General features: G+C 42.8%; 1 pseudogene; it reads left to right on the forward strand.

Moving 5' to 3' along the window:
• Window positions 1-2,123: 2,123 nt before the first annotated feature.
• Window positions 2,124-25,209, forward strand: LOC120746459 (annotated as a pseudogene).
• The last annotated feature ends 235 nt before the right edge of the window (window positions 25,210-25,444 follow it).

Below are 25,444 nucleotides of genomic sequence, written 5' to 3' on the forward strand. Positions count from 1 at the left end.
CGCAACATTGCAGAGGCGTGTCAACCAGGACAGCCCTACAACGTCCAGAGCCTTCAGGAACTCGGGGCGGACCTCATCAACACCAGGGGCTCTGCCACCAAGGAGTTGTTTAACTGCCTCAGTGACCTCGCCCCCGGAAATTGGCGGTTCATTCCCCTCATCCCCAGACTCTGCTTCCTCCTCGGAAGACGTGTCAGTGGGATTAAGGAGGTCCTCGAAGTATTCCTTCCACCGCCTGACAATTTTCTCAGTCGACGTCAGCAGCGCTCCGCCAGCACTATACACAGTGCAGGTAGAGCACCGCTTTCCCCTCCTGAGACGTCTGACGGTTTGCCAGAATCTCTTCGAGGCAGTCCGAAAGTCTTTTTCCATGGCCTCTCCGAACTCCTCCCACACTCGAGTTTTTGCTTCAGCCACTGCCCGAGCCGCATTCCGCTTGGCCTGTCGATACCTGTCGGCTGCCTCCGGAGTCCCACAGGCTAACCAAGCCCGACAGGACTCCTTCTTCAGCCTGGTGGCTCCCTTCACCTCTGGTGTCCACCATTTGGTTAGGGGATTACCACCACGGCAGGCACCAACCACCTTGCGGCCGCAGCTCAATGCAGCAGCTTCGGCAATGGAGACGCTGAACATGGTCCATTCGGACTCAATGTCCCCAGTCTCCCTCGGAATGCTGTTGAAGCTCTGCCGGAGGTGTGCGTTGAAGATCTCGCGGACTGGGGCCTCTGCTAGACGTTCCCAGCACACCCTCACTACGCGTTTAGGTGCACCAGGTCTGTCCAGCGTCTTCCCCCGCCACCTGATCCAACTCACCACCAGGTGGTGATCAGTTGACAGCTCAGCCCCTGTCTTTACCCGAGTGTCCAGAACATATGGTCGCAGGTCTGCTGATACGATTACAAAATCGATCATCGACCTACGGCCTAGAGCATCCTGGTGCCACGTGCACTTATGGACACTCTTATGTTCGAACAGGGTGTTCGTTATGGCCAAACTGTGATTAGCACAGAAGTCCAATAACAGAGCACCGCTCGGGTTCAGATCAGGGAGGCCGTTCCTCCCAATCACGCCCCTCCAGGTCTCGCTGTCGTTACCCACGTGAGCATTGAAGTCTCCCAGCAGGACAACAGAGTCTCCAGGTGGAGCACCCTCCAGCACCCCCCCCCCCCAGGGACTCTAAGAAGGCTGGGTACTCTGAACTGCCACTCGGCGCATAAGCGCAGATGACAGTCAGGACCCGTTCCCCGACCCTAAGGCGCAGGGAACAAACCCTCTCGTCCACCGGGAAAAACCCCAACGTACCGGCAGCAAGCCGAGGGGATATTAGGATACCCACCCCAGCCCGCCGCCTCTCACCAGGGGCAACTCCAGACTGAGACAGAGTCCAGCCCCTCTCCAGGAGACTGGTTCCAGAGCCCAAGCCATGTGTAGAGGTGAGCCCGACTATATCTAGCCGGTACCTCTCAACCTCACGCACTAACTCAGGCTCCTTCCCCACCAGAGAGGTGACATTCCATGTCCCTATTGCCAGTCTTGGCAGCCGGGGGTCAGTCCGCCAGGGCCTCCGCTCCTGGCCGCCACCCGGCACACAATGCACCCGACCCCTATGGCGCCTCCTGCGGGTGGTGGGCCTGCGGGAGGATGGGCCCATGTCTCCTCTTCGGGCTGTGCCCGGCCGGGCCCCATGGACTAAGGCCCGGCCACCAGACGCTCGCCCTCGGGCACCCTCCCCGGGCCTGGCTCCAGGGCGGGGCCCCGGTAACCCTATCCCGGGCAGGGTAAACTGTTCCCTCGCTGTCCTTTTCATAAGGGTCTTATGAATCGCTCTTTGTCTGGTCCCTCACCCAGGGCCAATTTGCCATGGGAGACCCTACCAGGGGGCAAAGGCCCCCAGACAACATAGCCCCTGGGATCCCTGTGACACACAAACCCCTCCACCACGATAAGGTAGCGATTCATATATATATATATATATATATATATATGTATATGTGTATATATATATATGTATATGTGTATATATATATATGTGTGTGTATATATGTGTATATATATGTGTGTGTATATATGTGTGTGTATGTGTGTGTATATATATGTATGTATGTATATGTATGTATGTATGTATGTGTGTGTGTGTATTATATTATTCTTCATTCTATATAAAATGGATTACACTAATCATCTTGTTTCCTGTTTTAAATTCAGAGGGTCTTCAAAACTGTCAGTTTAAACTCAAATCTAACCTGAAGGAGAGGTTCCAGTGTGTGTTTGAGGGGGTTGCTAAAGCAGGAAACCCAACGCTTCTGAATCAGATCCACACAGAGCTCTACATCACAGAGGGAGAGACTGCAGAGATCAATGATGAACATGAGGCCAGAATGATTGAAACTGTGTTCAAGAAACCTGCCAGACCAGAAACAACAATCAGGCAAGAAGACATCTTTAAAGCATCACCTGGAAGACATGAACCAATCAGAACAGTGCTGACAAAGGGAGTGACTGGTATTGGGAAAACAATCTTAATACAAAAGTTCACTCTGGACTGGGCTGAAGACAAAGCCAACCAGGACATCCAGTTCATATTTCCATTCACTTTCAGAGAGCTGAATGTGCTGAAAGAGGAAAAGTTCAGCTTGGTGGAACTTGTTCATCACTTCTTTTCTGAAACCAAAAAAGCAGGAATTTGCAGCTTTGAAGACTTCCAAGTTGTGTTCATCTTTGATGGTCTAGATGAGTCTCGAATTCCTCTGGACTTCCACAAAACTACGATCCTAACTGACCCGAGAAAGTCCACCTCAGTGAATGTGCTGCTGACAAACCTCATCAGGGGGTACCTGCTTCCCTCTGCTCGCATCTGGATAACCACACGACCTGCAGCAGCCAATCAGATCCCTCCACAATGTGTTAATATGGTGACAGAGATTAGAGGGTACACTGATCCACAGATGGAGGAGTACTTTAGGAAGAGATCCAGAGATGAGGAGCAGGCCAGCAGGATCATCTCCCACATCAAGACATCACGAAGCCTCCACATCATGTGCCACATCCCAGTCTTCTGCTGGATCACTGCTACAGTTCTGGAGCATGTGCTGAAAACCAGAGAGAAAGGAACACTGCCCAAGACCCTGACTGAGATGTACATCCACTTCCTGGTGGTTCAGACCAAAATAAGGAAGGTCAAGTATGATGGAGGAGCTGAGACAGATCCACACTGGACTCCAGAGAGCAGGAAGACAATTGAGTCTTTGGGAAAACTGGCTTTTGATCAGCTGCAGAAAGGAAACCTGATCTTCTATGAATCAGACCTGACAGAGTGTGGCATTGATATCAGAGCAGCCTCAGTGTACTCAGGAGTGTTCACACAGATCTTTAAAGAAGAGAGAGGACTGTACCAGGACAAGGTGTTCTGCTTCATCCATCTGAGTGTTCAGGAGTTTCTGGCTGCTCTTCATGTCCATCTGGCCTTCATCAACTCTGCAGTCAATCTGCTGGAAGAACAACAGACATCGTCCTGGTGGTCAAAATTTTTTAATGCACCAAAACTACAGTATGTCCACCAGAGTGCTGTGGACAAGGCTTTACAGAGTCCAAATGGACACCTGGACTTGTTCCTCCGCTTCCTCCTGGGTCTTTCAATGCAGCCCAATCAGATTCTCCTACGAAATTTTTTGCCAGACACACTAAGTAGCTCACAGACTATTCAGGAAACAGTCCAGTACATTAAGAAGAAACTCAGTATGAATCTGTCTGCAGAGAAAAGCATAAATATGTTCCACTGTCTGAATGAACTGAATGATCGTTCTCTAGTAGAGGAGATCCAACAGTCACTGACTTCAGGAGGTGTCTCCATAGATAAACTGTCTCCTGCTCAGTGGTCAGCTCTGGTCTTCATCTTACTCTCATCAGAAAAAGATCTGGATGTATTTGACCTGAAGAAATACTCAGCTTCAGAGGAGGCTCTTCGGAGGCTACTGCCAGTGGTCAAAGCCTCCAACAAAGCTGTGTAAGTACATTTGTACTGATCCCTCTACTTTTATCATGCAGTTGAGTCTGTAATTTATTTAATCAGACTTTCCGTCTTTGTAAGAATTTGTGTCCCAAAGCATGGCAATTACTCTAAAACAACTGTAACCTTTTTAATGTCTCATAAACTCAATGTTCTTGTGATGCAACATCCAAAAACTATGGCAGTATCATTATTAGTGCTGCTGCTGTGTTACTGGTCTTTTAAAAAAAACCAAACAATCAAACTTTACTTTCCATGTGTTCATGCACCAGTTTTGCATTTAATCATTAGTTTTTACTACACTGTGCCTTGGGCTTCAGTGTTTGTTTACTATTCTTGACCTGAGCTCTCCCCTCACCCCAAACTGTTAACAGCAGATGGTTGTACCTCCTGAGCCTCATTCTCCTGGAGTTTTTCCTTCACACTGTTGCCAAGTGGGAGTTGTCAAATTGTTGGTGCAGACTTTGGTGCATATCAAACAAGCAGTTCTAGCTCCTTCCGTCTTAAGCATACTTTCCCTGGTTGTCTCTTCTATGGCTGCCATAAAATTTCCTCCAGATTATAATCCGCCCACAAAAAACAAAAATACAAAAACAACTCAGACTTCATGCCATTTATTGCCAACACGGTGTCCTTTTTGCCAGCCTTTGATGATAAACTGCACCAATATCCAAAATAAGCTTTTCCATTGCTTTTAATGATTTTAGACTTTACACATGTACATTGTCTTTCTTTTTATTGTGGGCACACAGATAACAGCTCTTCTTTTGTTACAACTGAATTGAAAACACAACTCAGATCAGGGAAAATCTCCTAATTTGGATGATTTTCCAGGTGGTATCTGGGATCAAAAGTTGAAATCAGCTTGGATGGCCTGTACAATGAGTACAGTGGCTCACTACTTGAGCAAGAAGACCATTCAGTCTCAATGCTTTTTTCCCCTTTCGTGGCTGCTGATGAGGTTGTTTTTGGATTGGCTCATAGCCATTCTCATCGTCTTCAAATTAACTGACAAACTGCTGACTGCTGCTATAGTTTACTGAGTATGTGACTCATGTACTAAAGGTTAGAGTTGTGACTCCAGTGCTTGAGTTTGAGTCTGCCCAAGACATTTCCTTTGTGTCCATCTCCTCACTTCTCCCTCCTTTTCTGACTTCCCTACTTTATACAGTGAAGTCAAAGTGCCTAGTGTTCTGAGAAATCTTCACCTCCTGCATCTCCCAAATCTTCTCTGTCACATGAAATCAACAATATTCTCTGAGCATAGAATCTTTTCACGATCTTGAATGATAAGGATCCACATGGGCACAGTTATTTCTTTCTTTTCTATTTAAAGAGCAATGACATTGTCTAGCCAGATGCTCTTAGTACAACCGAGGTCTCGATTGAAGCGTAGAGGAGATCAGGCCTTTGCAGTTGCAGTGCCTAGACTCTGGACTAACTTGACAGATGATATTCGTACTTCAGAGTCTAGTCAGTCTTTAGAAGCATGCCTTAAAACTCAATTTTTTATGTTGGCTTTTAATTCGAGTTCAGTTTGAGTACCATCAGGCCTTTTTTTCTGTTTGCTATTTTTGTCTTGTTTTTATGTTGTATACATTGTCATTGCCTCATCTCGTTTATCTGTATTTGTTTTTCTATTGTTTTCTCATGTTCTGAACTAATTGCGAAGCACTTTGGTCAACTCTGTTGCTTTTAAAAGTGCTATAGAAATCAATTTGATTTGATTTGAAGGGTTCCACCTGTGATTTGTAGCTGGAATAGAGTGTGGAAAAACTTTAGTTTAGAGGAAAAACTTGAATGAGGTACATGTTTCTTGATATCAGAGCAACTCATCCACAAGGTGTAGAAAGAGCAGCAGTAGGGTAGGACAATATGTCCAAAAATATTTATCATGATATATATTTGAAAATTTGCGATAACGATATAACTGACAATATAATTGACGCGAGACAAAATACTTAACAACTCTACAACTTTATTAGTGCAAAAAAAAACCCCCGAACAATGTATTTTAACTTAAACAAGCAGCTGTTTTTTTATGTGCATTAAAGCTATATAAAAATGTTACAGTGCAAATGCAAATTCCATGCTGACAGTTAAACCAAAGGGCATTTTCAGTGGAAATGGGCCGACATATCCTGAGCATAACCATGTATAATGTCCACAAAACATAAAAAGAGGTTATACACACACAATACTAATATTATGTTGAATCACAGTAGGTATTACTCCATAAGGCACGTGACTATGGTAGCCGTAATGCTCCGACAATCAATCAAGCGGTGCGGCTTCATAGCTTAACAAAGTAGTATTAAAATCAGTGCTCTCAGCAATCTCGTTAAAATGACATGGCAAATCACCGTTAGCAAGTTAACGCGGATCGCCCCGTGTGTGGGACTGGACGGCGCTAACGCTTTGACCTTGTGCAGCTCCAGGTTTTTCAGCCCGCTTGCATGTTCTACCAAAAATTGGTGGGTATCTGACAGACAAAAACCTCACCAGTTCCACACTACTGAAGTTGGCCCCGTTTTTACAAACCAATTTTGGTTCATCTGTTTTATTCAACGATCTGCTTTCGCCCTTCTCATTCTCCGTCGCCGCCATACTTTTTCTGACATGTGCGTATGAAAACAAATGCACTGCGCATGCACATTTTACTTATATTCTATCGCAATATTTCATTTTCTTATCATTGCCTAACATTATACCAATATTATCGTGAACGGTATGATATTGCCCAGCCCTAAGCAGCAGAAGAGTACAAATCATGTCTTACCAAAAAGCCACAACAACTAGAATTTACCTACCTTTGGTATTTCCTGACAGCATAATATTTACTGAAAAGATGTCTTCTCTCATCTTTGTTGCTATGAATGTTCCTGTTTCGGCTGTCCACTTGGCTCTAAATTGTACAAATAGATCTGAGAAGATTACGTTTCTAATCACAAATCAGAAATTATGTTTTTATTAGATTTGCAGTTTGTATTCATGTCTTCTGAATCAGAAGGTGGGGGAAGTGGACCTTACAAGGACTAAGTGCTGATCTAGAAGGGCAATTGTGTTTTAATGAAGTTATTTTGTTAACCATTAATTGTGTTGCATGTTGGCATTTTTACATTTTTTCACAAATTTTGTTTTATTTATTGATTTCATTAGTTTGTTTGTTTCTTTTTTCAGACTGAGTCACTGTAACCTCTCAGAGAGAAGCTGTGGTGCGGTGTCCTCAGTTCTCAACTCCCAGTCCTGTAGTCTGAGAGAGCTGGACCTGAGTAACAATGATCTACATGATTTATGAGTGACACTTCTGTCTGCTGCTCTACTGAGTCCATACTGTACACTGGAAACTCTCAGGTCAGCAGTTACTGTATTTAAATTACTTTTCCACTGAAAAAGTAGAGTAACTAATTACTGTTCATTTTTAGGTATTTTAAATACAGTTACTTACAATGTACTTGCGTTACATTGTAAAATAACTAAACTCGCTGAAAATCATTATTTAATTTCAATAATTTATCTTCTAAAGGTAAAAATAAACTCTGCCGCTTTAACATCGCTGTAGTGCAGCTGCACGTCATTTCTGGAAATTATTCTGGAATTGTGTTTCTTAGCTAAAGAAAGTTACATTCCTTACTAAAAAATGTAATTATTAAAGAATGTTTTTTTTTATAGAATGTAATAAAGATGATTCAGGAAGCAAAAAGGCTAAACTATTTCATGTTGACTCGTATTTTTTAAAAAATTATTTATTATTTAAAGAGTTTAATTTCTATTGTTTGTCCACTCAAGGTTTATGGGGATTTTAATAAGTATTTAGTTAAATTACTTATTGAGTAATTAAGTTACTTTTCAGGCACAGTAATTAGATAAGTATTTTAAATACAATATTGATTAAGTAATTAGTAATAGTAATTAATTACTTTTTTAAAGTAACTTACCCAACACTGCATGTCAGGAGTGAAATATTTCACTGCAGATCATTTACAGTCTGAATGATTTGCCTCTATAAACAACTATGCTTTATAGCCTTGTCAAGTGGCCTTTTATTTAGGACTCTGATTTTGGGTAGCAGAATAAGTGAGATATCATTTTGGTTTCTGAGATATAGTGATGTTGTTTTCTTAACTAATTTATTTAATTTAAAATTGTGTGTTAGAGTTATTTATATTTCATTTAAGGTATTTTCTTAAGAAGTCTGACACATAACAAAGATGTTTCGGTGATGCAAAAACACCTTAGTAGGATTAACTGCTGAAAGGTGTAATTCTACATGTGGAGACACTGGTATTAATTTCAGTAACATTAGTATCATTTTTGTGATCTCTGAACTGTTATTTTATGTATGGCAAGTCACTAAATTTCAAAACCCAGGCCTCGCGCTCAGTCCTGCATTACCCATGTGATCTTGTGTGAATACCAGCTGGACTGGTCGGGTGCAACAATAGCTGCAGTCATTTAAATAATCTCTGACAGTGGAAAATATTGTATCTTTTGCTTGCTGCAGGTGTGATAGTTGCTACTAGGAGAGATTTTTTTCAGGAGGGGAGATGTTACCAGAACAAGTTTAAAAAATTAAAGTGTTACTGTTTTACATTGTCTGAATGTGCTATTAAAATGTACAAATGGATCTGAGAAGATTGCATTTCCAGTCACAAGTCAGAGATTATGTCTTTAGTAGTTTTACAGGATTTTTACGTATTTTCAAATTTTTGTTTTATTTGACTGATTTCATTTGTTTGTGTGTTTCTTTCAGACTGACTCACTGTAACCTCTCAGAGAGAAGCTGCGGTGCCCTGTCTTCAGTTCTCAACTCCCAGTCCTGTAGTCTGAGAGAGCTGGACCTGAGTAACAATGATCTACAGGATTTAGGAGTCAAGCTTCTGTCTGCTGCACTACAGAGTCCACATTGTACACTGGAAACTCTCAGGTCAGGAGTGAAATATTTCACCGCTGATCATTTCAGTTCTGAATGGTATTATTTGATAAACAACTAAGCGTTTTAAAATTGTCAAGTGACCTTTAATTTAACTTTGGATAGATTATTAAATAAATAAATAAATACAATTTTATTTATATAGCACCTTTCTAGGCAGAATCACAAAGTAATTGTTTTTAAAAATAACTGCTAAGCCCACAGTTCTTAAGGTTTGGGGGAGAGAGTTCCACAGTCTAGAGGCCACAGTGGCAAAAACTCTGTCCCCCTTAGTTCTCATCTTAGGATGTTAAAAAGCAAGTACGCCCTGATCAGACGACCTCAGGGATCTCCTAGGGCAGTGGTTCCCAAACTTTTTTTTGCTGGGCCCGCCTTTGTTCTACAAAAAAATCCTCCAACCACACACACCCATATTTTGCTCCATTGCGGTTTATTTGACACCTCAAACATTTTGTAAACAATTAATCAAATACAAGTAATCTGCAGTAAATTACAGGTAGTAATAAAATAAACTCTTTTACACACCTACACAGGTATTTTTGAAAACGCAGCTGTTTCGTCCACACGTACACGGCATTTCAAATCACTGAAAACTGAGACTTTTAAAACTCCTTTTTTGCGTTTACGTGTGGACAAGGAATACAGAGTTTGTCACGCAGCATCAAAAGTATGTGCGTTTTTCACGTCACGCTGTGCGCACGTTATTGTTTACATGAGATGAATTGCAGAATGGCAGATAGAGACAAAATACTGTTAATCTGACTATCTGCAGGTTTTACACGCTTACTTATACACACGCAGTTACTGTCCCTCCATTTACAAAGGCAGAGGCGTCACGGTGTAATTATTTTACATGTATTTGGGTTTTTTTCCTGTGTAATAATATTCAACATTGCTATCAATACATTTTTCAAAAAATGTCTCCCTGTGCAAAATGGGTTTAAAAACATAAACAGCTGTGGGATTTGAACCGAGGGAACAAATCGTGGCAGGATCAGCCTGATATTATTTGTATCCCGCTGTAACTTTACTGTGTAAAGTATAGTATAGTATGTATATCTCCAAAATGTCAGGAGTAGTTAGTCATTACAAGAAGTGTTTGTGAACTAAAAATCACAAATGTGGGGTACTGTTTGTCCGTGATTTAAACAGCCCAGCGCTGCTCCCAATGAAGAGAAAACCAATTCTGCAGGGGAGACCTACCTTGGCACTTGTGCAGGTGAAGCCAAAGGGAAGATATGCTTCACCATATTTTCTAGTGTTTGGCTTAGAATGAAGTTGGTTTGGAAACATATTCAGCGATGCTTCATCTCCTGCTTTGCGTTTCTGTAGGCGCCCGTGCTAGCAGTGTCCAAGCGTCTTGTTTTTTCCCCCCCCTTTTCAACCCACGCCCCCCCTGCCATGGCTCTGCGCCCCCCCCCCCCCCCGCCCGACACTTTGGGAAGGTCTGTCCTAGGGAGATAGAACTGTAGCAGATCAGAGATGTAGGATGGTGCCAGTCAATGCAAAGCTATAAAAGTCAAGATCAGGATCTTAAAATGGACTCTAAATTCCACAGGAAGCCAGTGTAGCTGAGATAGCAACGGTGTCACATGTGAATACTTAAAAGATTTTGTCAGAAGCCTAGCTGCAGTGTTTTGCACAACCAGCCAACAATCCAGAGAACCTTTGCTTAGATACATAAACATAACAGTGAGTTACAATAGTCCAAGCGTGAGGAAATAAATACATGTATAACATCTCCAGGTCAGAGCGATACAAAATAGGGCTTAACTTAGCCACATCTCTTAAATGACAAAAAAACAAGACCGAACCAGAGACTTCACACGACCATTCAGTGTAAGAATCGAGTCCAAAGTGACACATAAATTCCTGATATAGGATTTAACCTAAAGTAGGAGAGAGGACCAAGGGCTTTTACTATCTGGGATAAAATTCTGTCATGAGCGCATACAAGGGCTGTGTCCCAAATCAGGGTCTGCGTGCTTGAAGTACGCATTTTAAGTGCGATTACGTCACCGCCACGCGACGACGGCTGTCCCAATTCAAAGTGTACTTCAAATGCGTACTCCAAATGCGCCGTCGATTTCCCCAAATATCAAGCGTGGTCCGGTGCACGCTTCGTGGTACCATATATCCCACAATTCATAGCGCGGCGGTGGGTGTGGATAATTTTGCCGCAAAATACGGCAGAAGGGAGCGGCCGAAGAGTGAACTGTCAAAAGTAAGTACTGACTATGACGTCACTTATTTATGCGCGAATGTTTAATAAGGAAGAACATTAAAACATAGCTGTTGGCCACATGTCGGCACAGTTGTGTGACATTAGTGATGTTTGTTGTTTCAGAGCCTCTAGATATATATATATATATATATATATATGTGTGTGTGTGTGTGTGTGTGTGTATATATATATATATATATATATATATATATATTAGGGGTGCAACGATACACAAAATTCACGGTTCGGTTCAATACTTTGGTGTCACGGTTCGATATTTTTTCGATATAAAATAAAATGTTCATGCCTTTTTAATTTGTCATTTATTAAAATTATAAATATATATTTTAACTCAAAAGTACAGTTTTTAAATTTAACCCTAACCCTTGTGCGTGTTTTTTATTTTGACAGCGAATGCGCACCTGCGGACCACTTATGTGCACCCCTGGTTATTTAGCTCATCATATCGCAGCCACAGAAATTATTTTGTCCATGAAACCATAAAGCTGCACTTTCTTTTTGCCTTATAGTCTGATTTGTCATAACTTTTCCGTTTTGCGGTAAGCTTTTCCTTGGCTGTCACTTCTTCACCCTGACCTGTCTTATTTGGCTCAGCAGAACTGAAATATATATCCTGCTGCTTTTACACACGCACTCACATAAGCTCAGCGATTCTCTGCGCGATCAACCTCTCACATGTTTAAGCTTGCTGCGGGAGATTTCACTTGTCATGTTTGCGTAGTAAGCTAACGATTAATAAGACAATGTCAGAGGAATTTGTGCACAAATTATCATCACTCACCAAACAGTACTGTCGCTCTCTATACACAGTTCACGCGATTGCAAAGTGAAAGCAAAAGAACAAGCGCAAATTCAAACGCGATTTCAATATGTCACATATTGACAGTGGCTCACCGATGCCAATGACATAATTACCCAGCTACATTTCCGAAAGAATGCAAAAGCATTGACATATATTTTTCCTTCCTACAATAGCCGGACGGGCAGGGCAGAGATAGATTTTGGTAGCCCGACTGGATATATCTCTAGCCCCAGGACGTCGGGCTAGCGATTTTGCGAGCCCTGTATCTGATTGAGGAATCACTCATCTTTGGAAAAGAGAGTTTATTACAAAGAAATGGCTCTTTCCAAAATAAAAGCTATACTATCCGCTTCTTCTGGGCTATATTCTCAGCAGCACATTAAACATATCAGGTCCCCATAAGGAGAATCATGTGCTAATGGCTGTCTAAATGACTCGGGTAAAGTTTGTAGCATGCATGCTTGTTGTTTTTGTCTTTGCACTAGGATGATGTCGGCGTAAATGTGCAGTCATATTCGTTGTGTTCCACACTAGTGCTTTCAGGTTAACCTCGTTAAAATGACCTTAACGCCACAACACGGCAAATCTCCGTTAACGAGCTACCCCTGATAGCCCCGTGCATGGGGCTAGACGGCCAACACGTTAACGAGCTAACTGCGCTAACACACTAGTTCCCACCCATGTAATTGAGCATTGCGTGGCACATCCAACATACTGTTTTACTTTAGTCCATGACGCGCTTACCTTCAGGGTCATACGTCACATGAAAACCAAAATAATTCCAAACGCCAGATCTGAATGAGGGTGGGGGAGGTTCAATTTGCCATGTTGCAAGGAGAGCTTAACTTCTGTCTCGCTAGCTTGCCCTGCGCTCTTCCTTCTGACAATGCTGTCTGTGTGGAGCGCTCAGTGGATCTGCGCTCGACAGTGCAGCCTAGGCAGAGTAGTCAAACGCAGATTCACTGAGCGCTCCACACAGACAGCATCGTCAGAAGAAAAGTTGATAAAATAAATTACAAATGTTGTATTGTTTGATACATATGCGTACCGAACCGAAAGCACTGTATCGAACGGTTCAATATCGATACGAATATCGTTGCACCCCTAATATGTGTATATATATATATATATTAGGGGTGCAACGATACACAAAATTCACGGTTCGGTTCGGTTCGATACTTTGGTGTCACGGTTCGATATTTTTTCGATACAAAAAAAATGTTCATGCCTTTTTAATTTGTCATTTATTAAAATTATAAATATATATTTTAACACAAAAGTACAGTTTTTAAATTTAACCCTAACCCTTGTGCGTGTTGTTTTTTAGCTCGTCATATTGCAGCCACAGAAATTCTTTTGTCCATGAAACCATAAAGCTGCACTTTCTTTTTGCCTTATAGTCTGATTTGTCATAACTTCTCCGTTTTGTGGTAAGCTTTTCTTTGGCTGTCACTTCTTCACCCTGACCTGTCTTATTTGGCTCAGCAGAACTAAAATATATATCTGTCTGTGAAGGTTCTCAATCATCCAGGTCATCGTAGTGAAATATATATCCTGCCGCACTCACATAAGCTCAGCGATTCTCTGCGCGATCAACCTCTCACATGTTTAAGCTGCGGGAGATTTCACTTGTCATGTTTGCATAGTAAGCTAACAATTAATAAGACGATGTCAGAGGAATTGGTGCACAAATTATCATCACTCACAGATCAGTGCTGTCGCTCTCTATACACAGTTCGCGCGATTGCAAAGTGAAAGCAAAAAAACAAGCGCAAATCCAAACACGATTTCAATCTGTCACATATTGACAGTGGCTCACCCAATGACATAATTACCCAGCTACATTTCTGAAAGAATGCAAAACATTGACATATATTTTTCCTTCCTACAATAGCCCGACAGGCAGGGAAGAGATAGATTTTGGTAGCCCGACTGAAAAAAATCGCTAGCCCCGGGCTAGCGATATTGCGAGCCCTGTATCTGATTGAGGAATCACTCATCTTTGGAAAAGAGAGTTTATTACAGAGAAATGTCTCTTTCCAAAATAAAAGCTATACTATCCGCTTCTTCTGGGCTATATTCTCAGCAGCATATTAAACATATCAGGTCTCCATAAGGAGAATCCTGTGCTAACAGCTGTCTAAATGACTCGGCTAAAGTTTGTAGCATGCATGCTTGTTGTTTTTGTCTTTGCACTAGGATGATGTCGGTGTAAATGTGCAGTCATATTCGTTGTGTTCCCACTAGTGCTGTCAGCGTTAATCTCGTTGAAATAACCTTAACGCCACAACACGGCAAATCTCCGTTAACGAGCTACCCTATACAGAGGGGCTAGACGGCCAACACGTTAACGAGCTAACTGCGCTAACACACTAGCTCCCACCCATGTAATTGAGCATTGCATGGCACATCCAACATACTGTTTTACTTTAGTCCATGACTCGCTTACCTTCAGGGTCATACGTCACATGAAAACCAAAATAATTCCAAACGCCAGATCTGAATGAGGGTGGGGAGGTCCACTTCTGTCTCGCTAGCTTGCCCTGCGCTCTTCCTTCTGACCATGGCTGTGTTGAGCGCTCAGTGAATCTGCGTTCGACTACTCCGCCTAGGCTGCACTCTCGAGCCTAGGCGGAGTAGTCAAATGCAGATTCACTGAGCGCTCAACACTGACAGCATCGTCAGAAGGAAAGTTGATAAAATAAATTACAAATTTTGTATTCTTTTTTTTTTCTCCCCTTTGGTTTTCTTTCTTTCTCTCCCCCTCTTTCTTTCATTCTTTCCCCCTGTCCTATCCCACAGTCATGTCTGTCCCGTTTGCAACTGAAAATAAAATAAATTCATAATTATAATAAAGGTCAATCAAATGGACCAATATGATGATCCACTTAAAATAAATCCTCTTGGCATCTTTCTTGGCCTCAAGACAACAATTCTGATGGCTATAGATCCAAACGGGACACAAAAAAAAAAAAAAAAAAAAAAAAAAAAAATTATTTTATTTTTTTTTTTTTTAAATTGTATTGTTCGATACATATGCGTACCGAACCGAAAGCACTGTATCGAACGGTTCAATATCGATACGAATATCGTTGCACCCCTAATATATATATATATATATAAAACACCCAGCACGCCCCTGCGGGCGGTTTATCCTTCAAGCTCGGGTCCTCTACCAGAGGCCTGGGAGCTTGAGGGTCCTGCGCAGTATCTTAGCTGTTCCCAGGACTGCGCTCTTCTGGACAGAGATCTCCGATGTTGTTCCCGGGATCTGCTGGAGCCACTCGCCTAGCTTGGGAGTCACCGCACCTAGTGCTCCGATTACCACGGGGACCACCGTTACCTTCACCCTCCACATCCTCTCGAGCTCTTCTCTGAGCCCTTGGTATTTCTCCAGCTTCTCGTGTTCCTTCTTCCTGATATTGCTGTCATTCGGAACCGCTACATCGATCACTACGGCCGTCTTCTTCTGTTTGTCTACCACCACTATGTCCGGTTGGATAGCCACCACCATTTTGTCCGTCTGTATCTGGAAGTCCCACAGGATCTTAGCTCGGTCATTCTCCACCACCCTTGGGGGCATCTCCCATTTTGACCTCGGGACTTCCAGGTTATACTCGGCACAGATGTTCCTGTACACTATGCCGGCCACTTGGTTATGGCGTTCCATGTATGCCTTGCCTGCTAGCATCTTGCACCCTGCTGTTATGTGCTGGATTGTCTCTGGGGCATCTTTACACAGCCTGCACCTGGGGTCTTGCCTGGTGTGATAGACCCCAGCCTCTATGGATCTTGTACTCAGAGCTTGTTCTTGTGCTGCCATGATTAGTGCCTCTGTGCTGTCTTTCAGTCCAGCTTTGTCCAGCCACTGGTAGGATTTCTGGATATCAGCCACCTCCTCTATCTGCCGGTGGTACATACCGTGCAGGGGCCTCTCCTTCCATGATGGTTCCTCGTCTCCCTCCTCTTTCTTGGGTTTCTGCTGCCTGAGGTATTCACTGAGCACTCGGTCAGTTGGGGCCATCTTCCCAATGTATTCTTGGATGTTCGTTGTCTCATCCTGGACTGTGGTGCTGACACTCACCAGTCCCCGGCCCCCTTCCTTCCGCTTAGCGTACAGCCTCAGGGTGCTGGACTTGGGGTGAAACCCTCCATGCATGGTAAGGAGCTTTCTTGTCTTTATGTCAGTGGCTTCTATCTCCTCCTTTGGCCAGCCTATTACCCCAGCAGGGTACCTGATCACGGGCAGGGCGTACGTGTTGATGGCCCGGATCTTGTTCTTACCATTCAGCTGACTCCTCAGGACTTGCCTGACCCTCTGCAGGTACTTGGTGGTTGCAGCCTTTCTAGCGGCCTCTTCATGGTTCCCATTTGCCTGCGGGATCCCCAGGTACTTGTAACTGTCCTCTATGTCTGCAATGTTGCCTTCTGGTAGTTCAATCCCCTCAGTTCTGACTACCTTCCCTCTCTTTGTTACCATCCGACTACACTTCTCCAGTCCGAACGACATTCCAATGTCATTGCTGTATAGCCTGGTAGTGTGGATCAGTGAATCGATGTCTCGTTCACTCTTGGCATACAGCTTGATGTGGCTGAGGTGGCTGACAACTGCTCCGTTCCGTAGTCGGTATCCGTAGCCAGTCTTGTTAATGATCTCACTGAGGGGGTTCAGGCCTATGCAGAACAGCAGTGGGGACAGAGCATCTCCTTGGTAGATCCCTCACTTGATGGTGACTTGTGCTATGGGCTTGGAGTTGGCCTCTAGTGTTGTACGCCACATCCCCATTGAGTTCCTGATGAAGGCTCTTAGGGTCCCATTGATCTTGTACAATTCTAGGCATTCCAGTATCCAGCTGTGGGGCATTGAGTCATAGGCCTTCTTGTAATCAATCCAGGCAGTGCACAGGTTGGTCAGTCTGGTCTTGCAGTCTCGGCTGACTGTTCTGTCTACCAGTAGCTGGTGTTTTGCGCCTCTGGTATTCTTGGCAATTCCTTTCTGTGTCCCACTCATGTATTGACCCATGTGCCTGTTCATCTTAGCCGATATGATGCCTGACAGGAGCTTCCATGTAGTACTGAGGCAGGTTATTGGTCGGTAGTTGGAGGGGACCGGTCCCTTCTTGGGGTCCTTGGGGATCAGGACCGTCCGACCTTCGGTTAGCCATTCCGGGTGTCTCTCGTTAACTAGCAGCTGGTTCATTTGTGCTGCCAGACGCTCGTGGAGTGCAGTCAGCTTCTTTAGCCAGTAGGCGTGAACCATTTCGGGCCCTGGTGCTGTCCAACTCTTCATACTGGAGACCCTTTCTTGGATATCTGCCACTGTGATGATTACTGGACCCTGTTCAGGGAGGTCGCTGTGGTCTGCCCATATATATATATGTATATATATATACATATATATATATATATATATATATATATATACAGTACAAGATCCATAGAGGCTGGGGTCTATCACACCAGGCAAGACCCCAGGTGCAGGCTGTGTAAAGATGCCCCAGAGACAATCCAGCACATAACAGCAGGGTGCAAGATGCTAGCAGGCAAGGCATACATGGAACGCCATAACCAAGTGGCCGGCATAGTGTACAGGAACATCTGTGCCGAGTATAACCTGGAAGTCCCGAGGTCAAAATGGGAGATGCCCCCAAGGGTGGTGGAGAATGACCGAGCTAAGATCCTGTGGGACTTCCAGATACAGACGGACAAAATGGTGGTGGCTAACCAACCGGACATAGTGGTGGTAGACAAACAGAAGAAGACGGCCGTAGTGATCGATGTAGCGGTTCCGAATGACAGCAATATCAGGAAGAAGGAACACGAGAAGCTGGAGAAATACCAAGGGCTCAGAGAAGAGCTCGAGGGGATGTGGAGGGTGAAGGTAACGGTGGTCCCCGTGGTAATCGGAGCACTAGGTGCGGTGACTCCCAAGCTAGGCGAGTGGCTCCAGCAGATCCCGGGAACAACATCGGAGATCTCTGTCCAGAAGAGCGCAGTCCTGGGAACAGCTAAGATACTGCGCAGGACCCTCAAGCTCCCAGGCCTCTGGTAGAGGACCCGAGCTTGAAGGATAAACCGCCCGCAGGGGCGTGCTGGGTGTTTTTTATATATATATATAATATTCTGACAATACTATAATATTGGCCATATTATATTTACATTACCACAGTGAGAGGATTTTAGTCTCATGAACAACATTAGCTAATTGTTATTTACTAACTAATCTTGAAATGACTGTTCAGTACAGAAGTGAAGCCCAACAATCATGTTTTACAGTCCCGTGGTCTCAGCCTCAGATACTCAACTAATCAAAGTGATGTCATGACAAAAATGAATGACCAACAAAACTTTTTTTCTTCCTTCATTTATGTCAAACAATGCTGTATGTAACGTTTCTCGCGGTTAGTATCATGGTTGCTAGGCAACCTGAACAGCGCGACGAAGGCTAGACCGTCCCATTTCACAAGCCTCTCACTTCCGCACTTCTCGTACTTATAGTACGCACCGTACGTAGTACGCGTAGTGCACGTACTTCAAGCGTGCAGACCCTGAATTGGAACACAGCCAAGGACTTCAGTTTTCCCCTCATTAAGCTGGTGTAAATTTGCAGCCATCCATCTATTAGGTTCTAAGTACTGTGAGAAGAATTTTTACAGTCAATTTTTTGTTTAATTAGTAACAGAAAAGTACGGTACGGGTTATGTTTCTTGTGGCATGTTTTGTTTAATCAGGCCATTTGTTCTACAGCAATCAATGTGGTAGTTGAGTTTGTGCTGATGTACCTGAATTAATTTAGCCAACAAAAGGCCTGTTCCTCTCAGTTGTTCTGCTCACGCGTCACTGATTCAAAACAGATTCAGACAACAGCGATGTGGATTCTGATGGTGCTGTTGAGAGTGAGGACAGCCAGGCAATTAGAGATGGGTTGGAAGGCCAGAACTATATTCAATTTCCGAGTATCCACCGAAAAAAACAACTTCTCATTTCTCACTCACAGAGTAAAAAAAAGACAGTGTTTCATAAATGGCAGGTTTTAGTTTAGAGTTTTAGTATCAGTTCCACAAATTCGTAATTCAGATTTTGCTACAATCCAAATATTGAATTTGAGGAGTTTGTTGCTCAAGAAAAATAAACAGTTTTGCTCATGAACAAGTTTGTTCATGAAGGTAAAAAATATATAAATTAAAATACACAAGATACAATAACAACAATGCCAAGTTATAGTATTTCTAAAACTTATTTAACTTTAATATTTAAACTTTGAAGTTTAAAGTTCAATTAATATTTAACTTGTGTCCCCTCTCTCCTTCATTTGTGTTTTGTTCTCGTCTCTCTGCTTATTTCTTCTATTTACCATAATCCCTTAAACCTCTTCCTGAAGCCTGTTGTTATTGGAAGGATCTTTATTTATAAGGGAGTTCTTCCTTTCCACAGTTACCAAGTGCTGCTCAAAGCAGATTGTCTGAGAGTTTGGGCTTTCTCTCTAATAATTTAGCGGGTTGGCTCATAGTGTAAAAAAGCTTGACATGACAATGACTGTCTGTTTAAAATTGTCCTTTTTAAATAAAATAAAATAAAATAGAATGGATAGAAATGGATAGACATTATTGTATATGACAAACACAAAATCATTGTTCAGAGGTGGATTGTTGTTTTGTGTGTCTGCAGTCTGTCAGGCTGTCTGATCACAGAGGAAGGCTGTACGTCACTGGCCTCAGCTCTGAGCTCCAACCCCTTCCAAATTAGAAAACTGGACCTGGGCTACAATCATTCAGGTGACTCAGGAATGAAGCTGCTTTTGGCTGGACTGCAGGATCCATGCTGGAGACTGGACACTCTTAGGTATGGAGAGAATATCTGATAGAGGAGGAAGACTTAGAAACATTCCCTGTCTCTTTCACACACTTCCTCTTTGTTTCATGCAGATGTTTTAAATTTAATTTATATTAAACATATTTTAAAAGAGAGAGAAAGAAAGAAATGAATTCAAAAATCCAGGATTTCTTTCTGGTATTTGAAAAGGCAATTCCACTCCTCATTTGAAAATCCATTTCCCTTTCCTGTCAGCTCACAGATTAGCTAATATATTATTATATTATATTAGGTATCGGATTAGCTCTGGAATTAACTATTGGATCAGCTATCAGATTGGTTATTGGATTATCTCATTTCCAAAACCCTGAAGCAATGCAAACTAGCCACGCAGCGTGATTTAAGGTACTCACAGGCACAGGCTGGTTGCCTGGATTTTTATACACTGCTATTTGTACTCATAGCTTTGCAATGCTAGAAAGTGTGTGTGCTTGCAAAAAGGCCATTCAGCCTTCAGATGTACTCTCTGCCCGACATGGATATGTGAAGAATGAAGGGACTCTACAGTAAAATGGAGAGCTGAACCTCCTAATGTACGCCTTTAGACTCAGCCTGACCAGGTGTTAAAGGTAACGTGCTAACATGGCTAATGCTAGTGTCACAGCACATAGACCCACTCTTTTAAGATCATGCTGCTGTGCTCTTCACAAACAAAGCTTAAAGCAGCTCAGACTATTAGAACCAGCACTGAGCCCTGTTACATTTATACAGTGTTAGATCGAAGGGTGCAACCTACCGCCTTTAAACTAGTGGTTAAAATGCTGTCTGTAAACACATCAGTCCACATGTTACCACATTACTTTATGATACTTAGAATTAAAAGAACTGAGACAGGCTGATATAAATAATAGCTGTCAGTTCTCTCACTCCTTATATTATCTCCAGTCTTAGCAGATATTATTGACTTTATTTATTTTAATATGTGAGTGCACACATTTATTCTGAACTGGACATAAATGATGATCACAGAGTGTGTAATTTTATTTTTTATATAATATTACATACATATTTATTAATGTAATTTAATCAAAATCCAAACACAGTGTGCTGAATCTTAACATTGAATGTCTAGTATATTCCAAAGAGCATAATTTAAGCATTCACTGCACCTACAGTACCTACACCTAGTCAAGTGTGGTAAAGATACAGATAATGAAATTTAATTATTACTGAAATATGCATAATGAAAAAAAAAAACTGGGCAGCACAGTGGTTAGCACTGTTAACTCACTGTGACAAGGTCCTGAGTTCAATTCCACCATCAGGCTGAGGTCTTTCGATGTGGAATGATTCTATGTGTGTCTGTGTCTATGTGTTTGGCCTGCAAAAGACTGGCGACCTGTCCAGGGTGTACCCTGCCTCTCGCCCTAAGACAGCTTGGATAGGCTCCTGCGACCCTGAAAAGGATAAGCGGAAGAGAATTGATTTATGGATGGAAAAACAAAAGCTGAAACTGATTCACTTTAGTACTATGCTCCGTGCTTATAAAGACCCTTGATGCTGTGATATATACTGTAAATCATATGGAAATAATTTTCACAGACCTCATAAAGTAAGTAAGTTACTGCTGATTTTTGGTTGATGTTTATATTTTCAGGTGTTTTTGTGTGTGCATGTTTTTTTTTTTTTTTATGACAACAATTGGAATTCCTCTGGGAGATGAGGACACACCCACATCTGTTCCATATCATAGTCATTTAGGATGTTATAGCTCTGAGTCTGTTTTGTGGCATCAGACACCCACACAGGAAAACGAGCATCTGAACTTTATGCAGGAGAGACTGCATCAGTGATGGTTGACTCTGCATCTTCTGCATCCTCTTCTGCATGTCCTTTAACTCACAGTTCAAATCACTTCAAAAGAGTTGTGCATATTTACCTAGAAGGACATCTGTAACTTGTACAGATTAGTAGTTTTGCTTGTTTTATGAGTTACATTTAAAAAGAGAGAGGGAGGATATGAAACTTATCATTCCCCTGCAGAACACAATCTTAAGTGCTTATTCTTTTGATCTTATGAATTCCACTCTGATGTGAATTCACTTTTTGTCTGATGATTGGCACAAAGTTTAAACTGGTTTTCTTCTGAGAGATGCTGCTGAGGCTGAAAATAAGCCAATTGAAACAATAACTGAAAAAAAAAATCTATACATAAAAAAATCTCTTAATTCCTGAATTACAGCCAAAGACATGCCCAAAAGTTTAGTTTCTCCGGATGTTTTATCACTCATCTAAGTGACTTCTTCTGTTATACAGATAAGTAATGGAATGTTTCTTGGAAGGAAAACTGATGTGTACAGTTGAATTCAGTCTACTTTTTTAAGTTTTTTAAAGTTAAGCGAGTAGTTAACGCTCCATCACCTACATCGTAGTTCTTTGGGCTGGGGTTAGGCGACGAGAAAAAAAAGCCACATGGCTGAAGCTTTGCTTGGCGACCTGAACGCTGGGAAAGTCATACAATCTTGTGGGTTGGTAGCGAGACAGCCTTTTGTTTGCTGAACACCTCCTGTAGGTCACGGTCCTCTAATGGGATGGAGGTAAGAGCTAGAGCCATTCTATATGAGAGTTAACCAGTGGAAACCGAGAATAAGTTGGGAAAATTGAATGGGAAAAAGGTAAGTGACTCTCCTGGCTGTTCATTATTATTATTATTATTATTATTATTATTATTATTACAGGATCTAACTAGCATGACAGTTTCAGTTTGATGAGTGATGTGGGCAAACACTTGATTATTTATTTTGATTGTGATTAATAGCTTTGGGTAGTATGGGAAGTTCGAGTGCTAGGAGAGGAGTGTGCAACTGTTTAGCTAACTCTCAATCAACAAGTCTCTGCCCGACACCGAAATCAGCGAGAGCCTGAAGGGGTTGGAGTAGCCTGGTAAGCCTGCAAAAACACAGGGAGCAGTAGCCAGGGTTTAATATTAGTAACTGATCTGCCCACCTGTATCCCAGAACATACCTGCAGGTGGAGCTTTTTAACCATTTGGGGCAGGATACTAGAAAGTGATCAGGCAAACCACCTTACGGGGTGGCTGTAGCTCAGGTGGCAGAGCAGGTCAGCCACTAATCAGAAGGTCGGTGGTTCGATCCCAGTGATGGTTGACTCTGCATCCTCTTGCATGCAGGCAGGCTGCCTCCTGGCTGGTTTCCAAACATCCTTGGGCAAGATAGTAACCCCATGTTTGCCCACTGGTGGTGGTCAGAGGGCCCGGTGGCGCCAGTGTCCGGCAGCCTCGCCTCTGTCAGTGCGCCCCAGGGCAGCTGTGGCTACAATGTACAATGCTACAATGTAGCTTGCCAGTGTGTGAATGACTGAATGTAGTGTAAAGCACTTTGGGGTCCTTAGGGACTGAGTAAAGCGCTATACAAATGCAGGCCATTTTTTTACCATTAAAAATAGTTGAGAGCTGGAAATGCCCAATTTGCATCGGTTCCAGCACAGAATCTGTGACAGAAGAGGCAATAACTGGGGTGGATGTTTGTACTGGTAGTGCAGCGGAAGTCAACCCGAAGACAGTGAGGAAATGGCCTGCGGAGTCTGTTTTTCTCTCAGCTTCCCTCTTCCTCAGGCGTTGTCTATCTGGAGGGAAAGGGAAACTAAATCCTCGAAAGAGGCGGGTTCATCGCGAGAAGCGAGCTGATCTTTTATGCACTTTTAGTGCTTGCAAAAATAAATAAATGTAGTGCCTGACCTGGCCAGCCTGCCTCTTCCAATACCAGCCACCTCAGTGGACTGGCCAGTGGGGCTGTGGGAGGAATCCAGAGTAAACCTGTGCAACCTCCAAATAGAAAGGACCTGGCCAGGTGATGGAATGGATCTCAGCACCTTCTTGCTGTTAGGCAACAGTGCTAATCACCACACCAAGTGCTGCCATAACTGGAATGTATAATTTCAAAGATGTACTGTATAAAATAGAAACAATATATACCAGATTTGGTGTGATGCTTGACCCTACAAAACTCCATGGTACTTTATCAACTTTGAATGCCTAGATTTGTGGTTCCTGGTTTAAATGCATTCACTCTTTAGATTCAGAAATCAAAGCAATAAGAAGCCAGATCATCAACAGTTTGATCCACGTATGGATTGATGTGTAGTTGTGAAAATGTTGGACTGTTCCTTTATTGGTGTCTAACAGTATGTGTATGAGAGTGATGTAATGTCCATATGTGCATGCTGACAGTGTTGGGGAGTAACGGAATACATGTACCGCCGTTACGTATTTAAAATACAAAATATGAGTAACTGTATTCCGTTACAGTTACCGTTTAAAAAGGTGGTATTCAGAATACAGTTACTTTGTTGAAATAAATGGATTACACTGCGGTACTTTCCTGTTTCATTTTGTCGCGGGTCAGGACTGTTTGGGTTTTGTTTGACAGCTACGTTCTGTTGTTCCAGGCGGCAGCGTTACGGTTGCCATGGTTACAGGGCGATGCTCTCTCTCTCTCTGCGACTGTGTGTTTCCTGGGTGAGAGAGCGCCTTTTCGTTGTTGTTGTTGTTGTGCTAAGCTAACAGGCAGAATGCTACAAGCATAGCTCTAAAGAATGTAGCATCATGGGCAGTGTAGTCCGTGTTGCAGGGAGAATGGACTGCCATACACGTTATGGGTCTGTGAGCGCGAGGAGGGAGAAAAAGGGGAGTGGAAAGGTACGAGTTGTCATCAAGGAAAAACGGGAGCTGGAAGCATGTAAATATAATAATAACCACTTCAGCCAAGAAGAGTGCCTGACGAGCCCAGTTGTAAGTAAGCTATTAAGACTCGACTGTACACCGTGTTCGTGTTTTCCTCCAAAAACAATAAGTTCCGTTGGAGCAGTCTTTCAACGCCTCTCTCTGTCTCTCGCAAGAAAAGTTGACCCACACAACAAAGTGAAGCTATTTTTCGGCTACGAGCCTACAGGGACCCCGCCGTATTAGTCAGAGGTCCCTTTACTACAGTTCGGAGTCGCGGACCTTCAGTAATAGTAATAAATCACACAGCAATAGTACATTCACGTTGTTGTAAAAAGCATGATAATATATTAAGTAATCCAAAGTATTCAGAATACGTTACTGTCATTGAGTAATGTAACGGAATACGTTACAGAATACATATTGGGGCATGTATTCTGTATTCTGTAATGGAATACATTTTAAAAGTAACCTTCCCAACACTGCATGCTGAAAGAGACTGTGCTGGTCTGACCCCCCTCCTCCTTTCAGGGTGGAGCCTGCTGGAGTCCGATGGTTGAGACCAGGTCTGAGGAAGTGTAAGTGTGCTTTTAATGTGATTCATGAAAACAAAGCATCACTCATTCACATCTCTGATGTCAGGACTCATGATCAAAGTGTCAATCAATGAACAGATGATGGATCAATAACTGCAGCTGGATTGTGTTTGTTCTCTCCATCAGATTCCTGTCAACTCACAATCGACACAAACACAGTACACACAAACCTCAAACTGTCTGACAACAACAGGAAGGTGACACGTGTGGAGGAGGTTCAATCATATCCTGATCATCCAGACAGATTTGATGTTTATGAGCAGTTGCTGTGTAGAAATGGTCTGACTGGTCGCTGTTACTGGGAGGTCG

This window comes from Simochromis diagramma, unplaced genomic scaffold (assembly GCF_900408965.1).
Source record: "Simochromis diagramma unplaced genomic scaffold, fSimDia1.1 OVJJ01000386.1, whole genome shotgun sequence".
NCBI classification, from domain to species: domain Eukaryota; kingdom Metazoa; phylum Chordata; class Actinopteri; order Cichliformes; family Cichlidae; genus Simochromis; species Simochromis diagramma.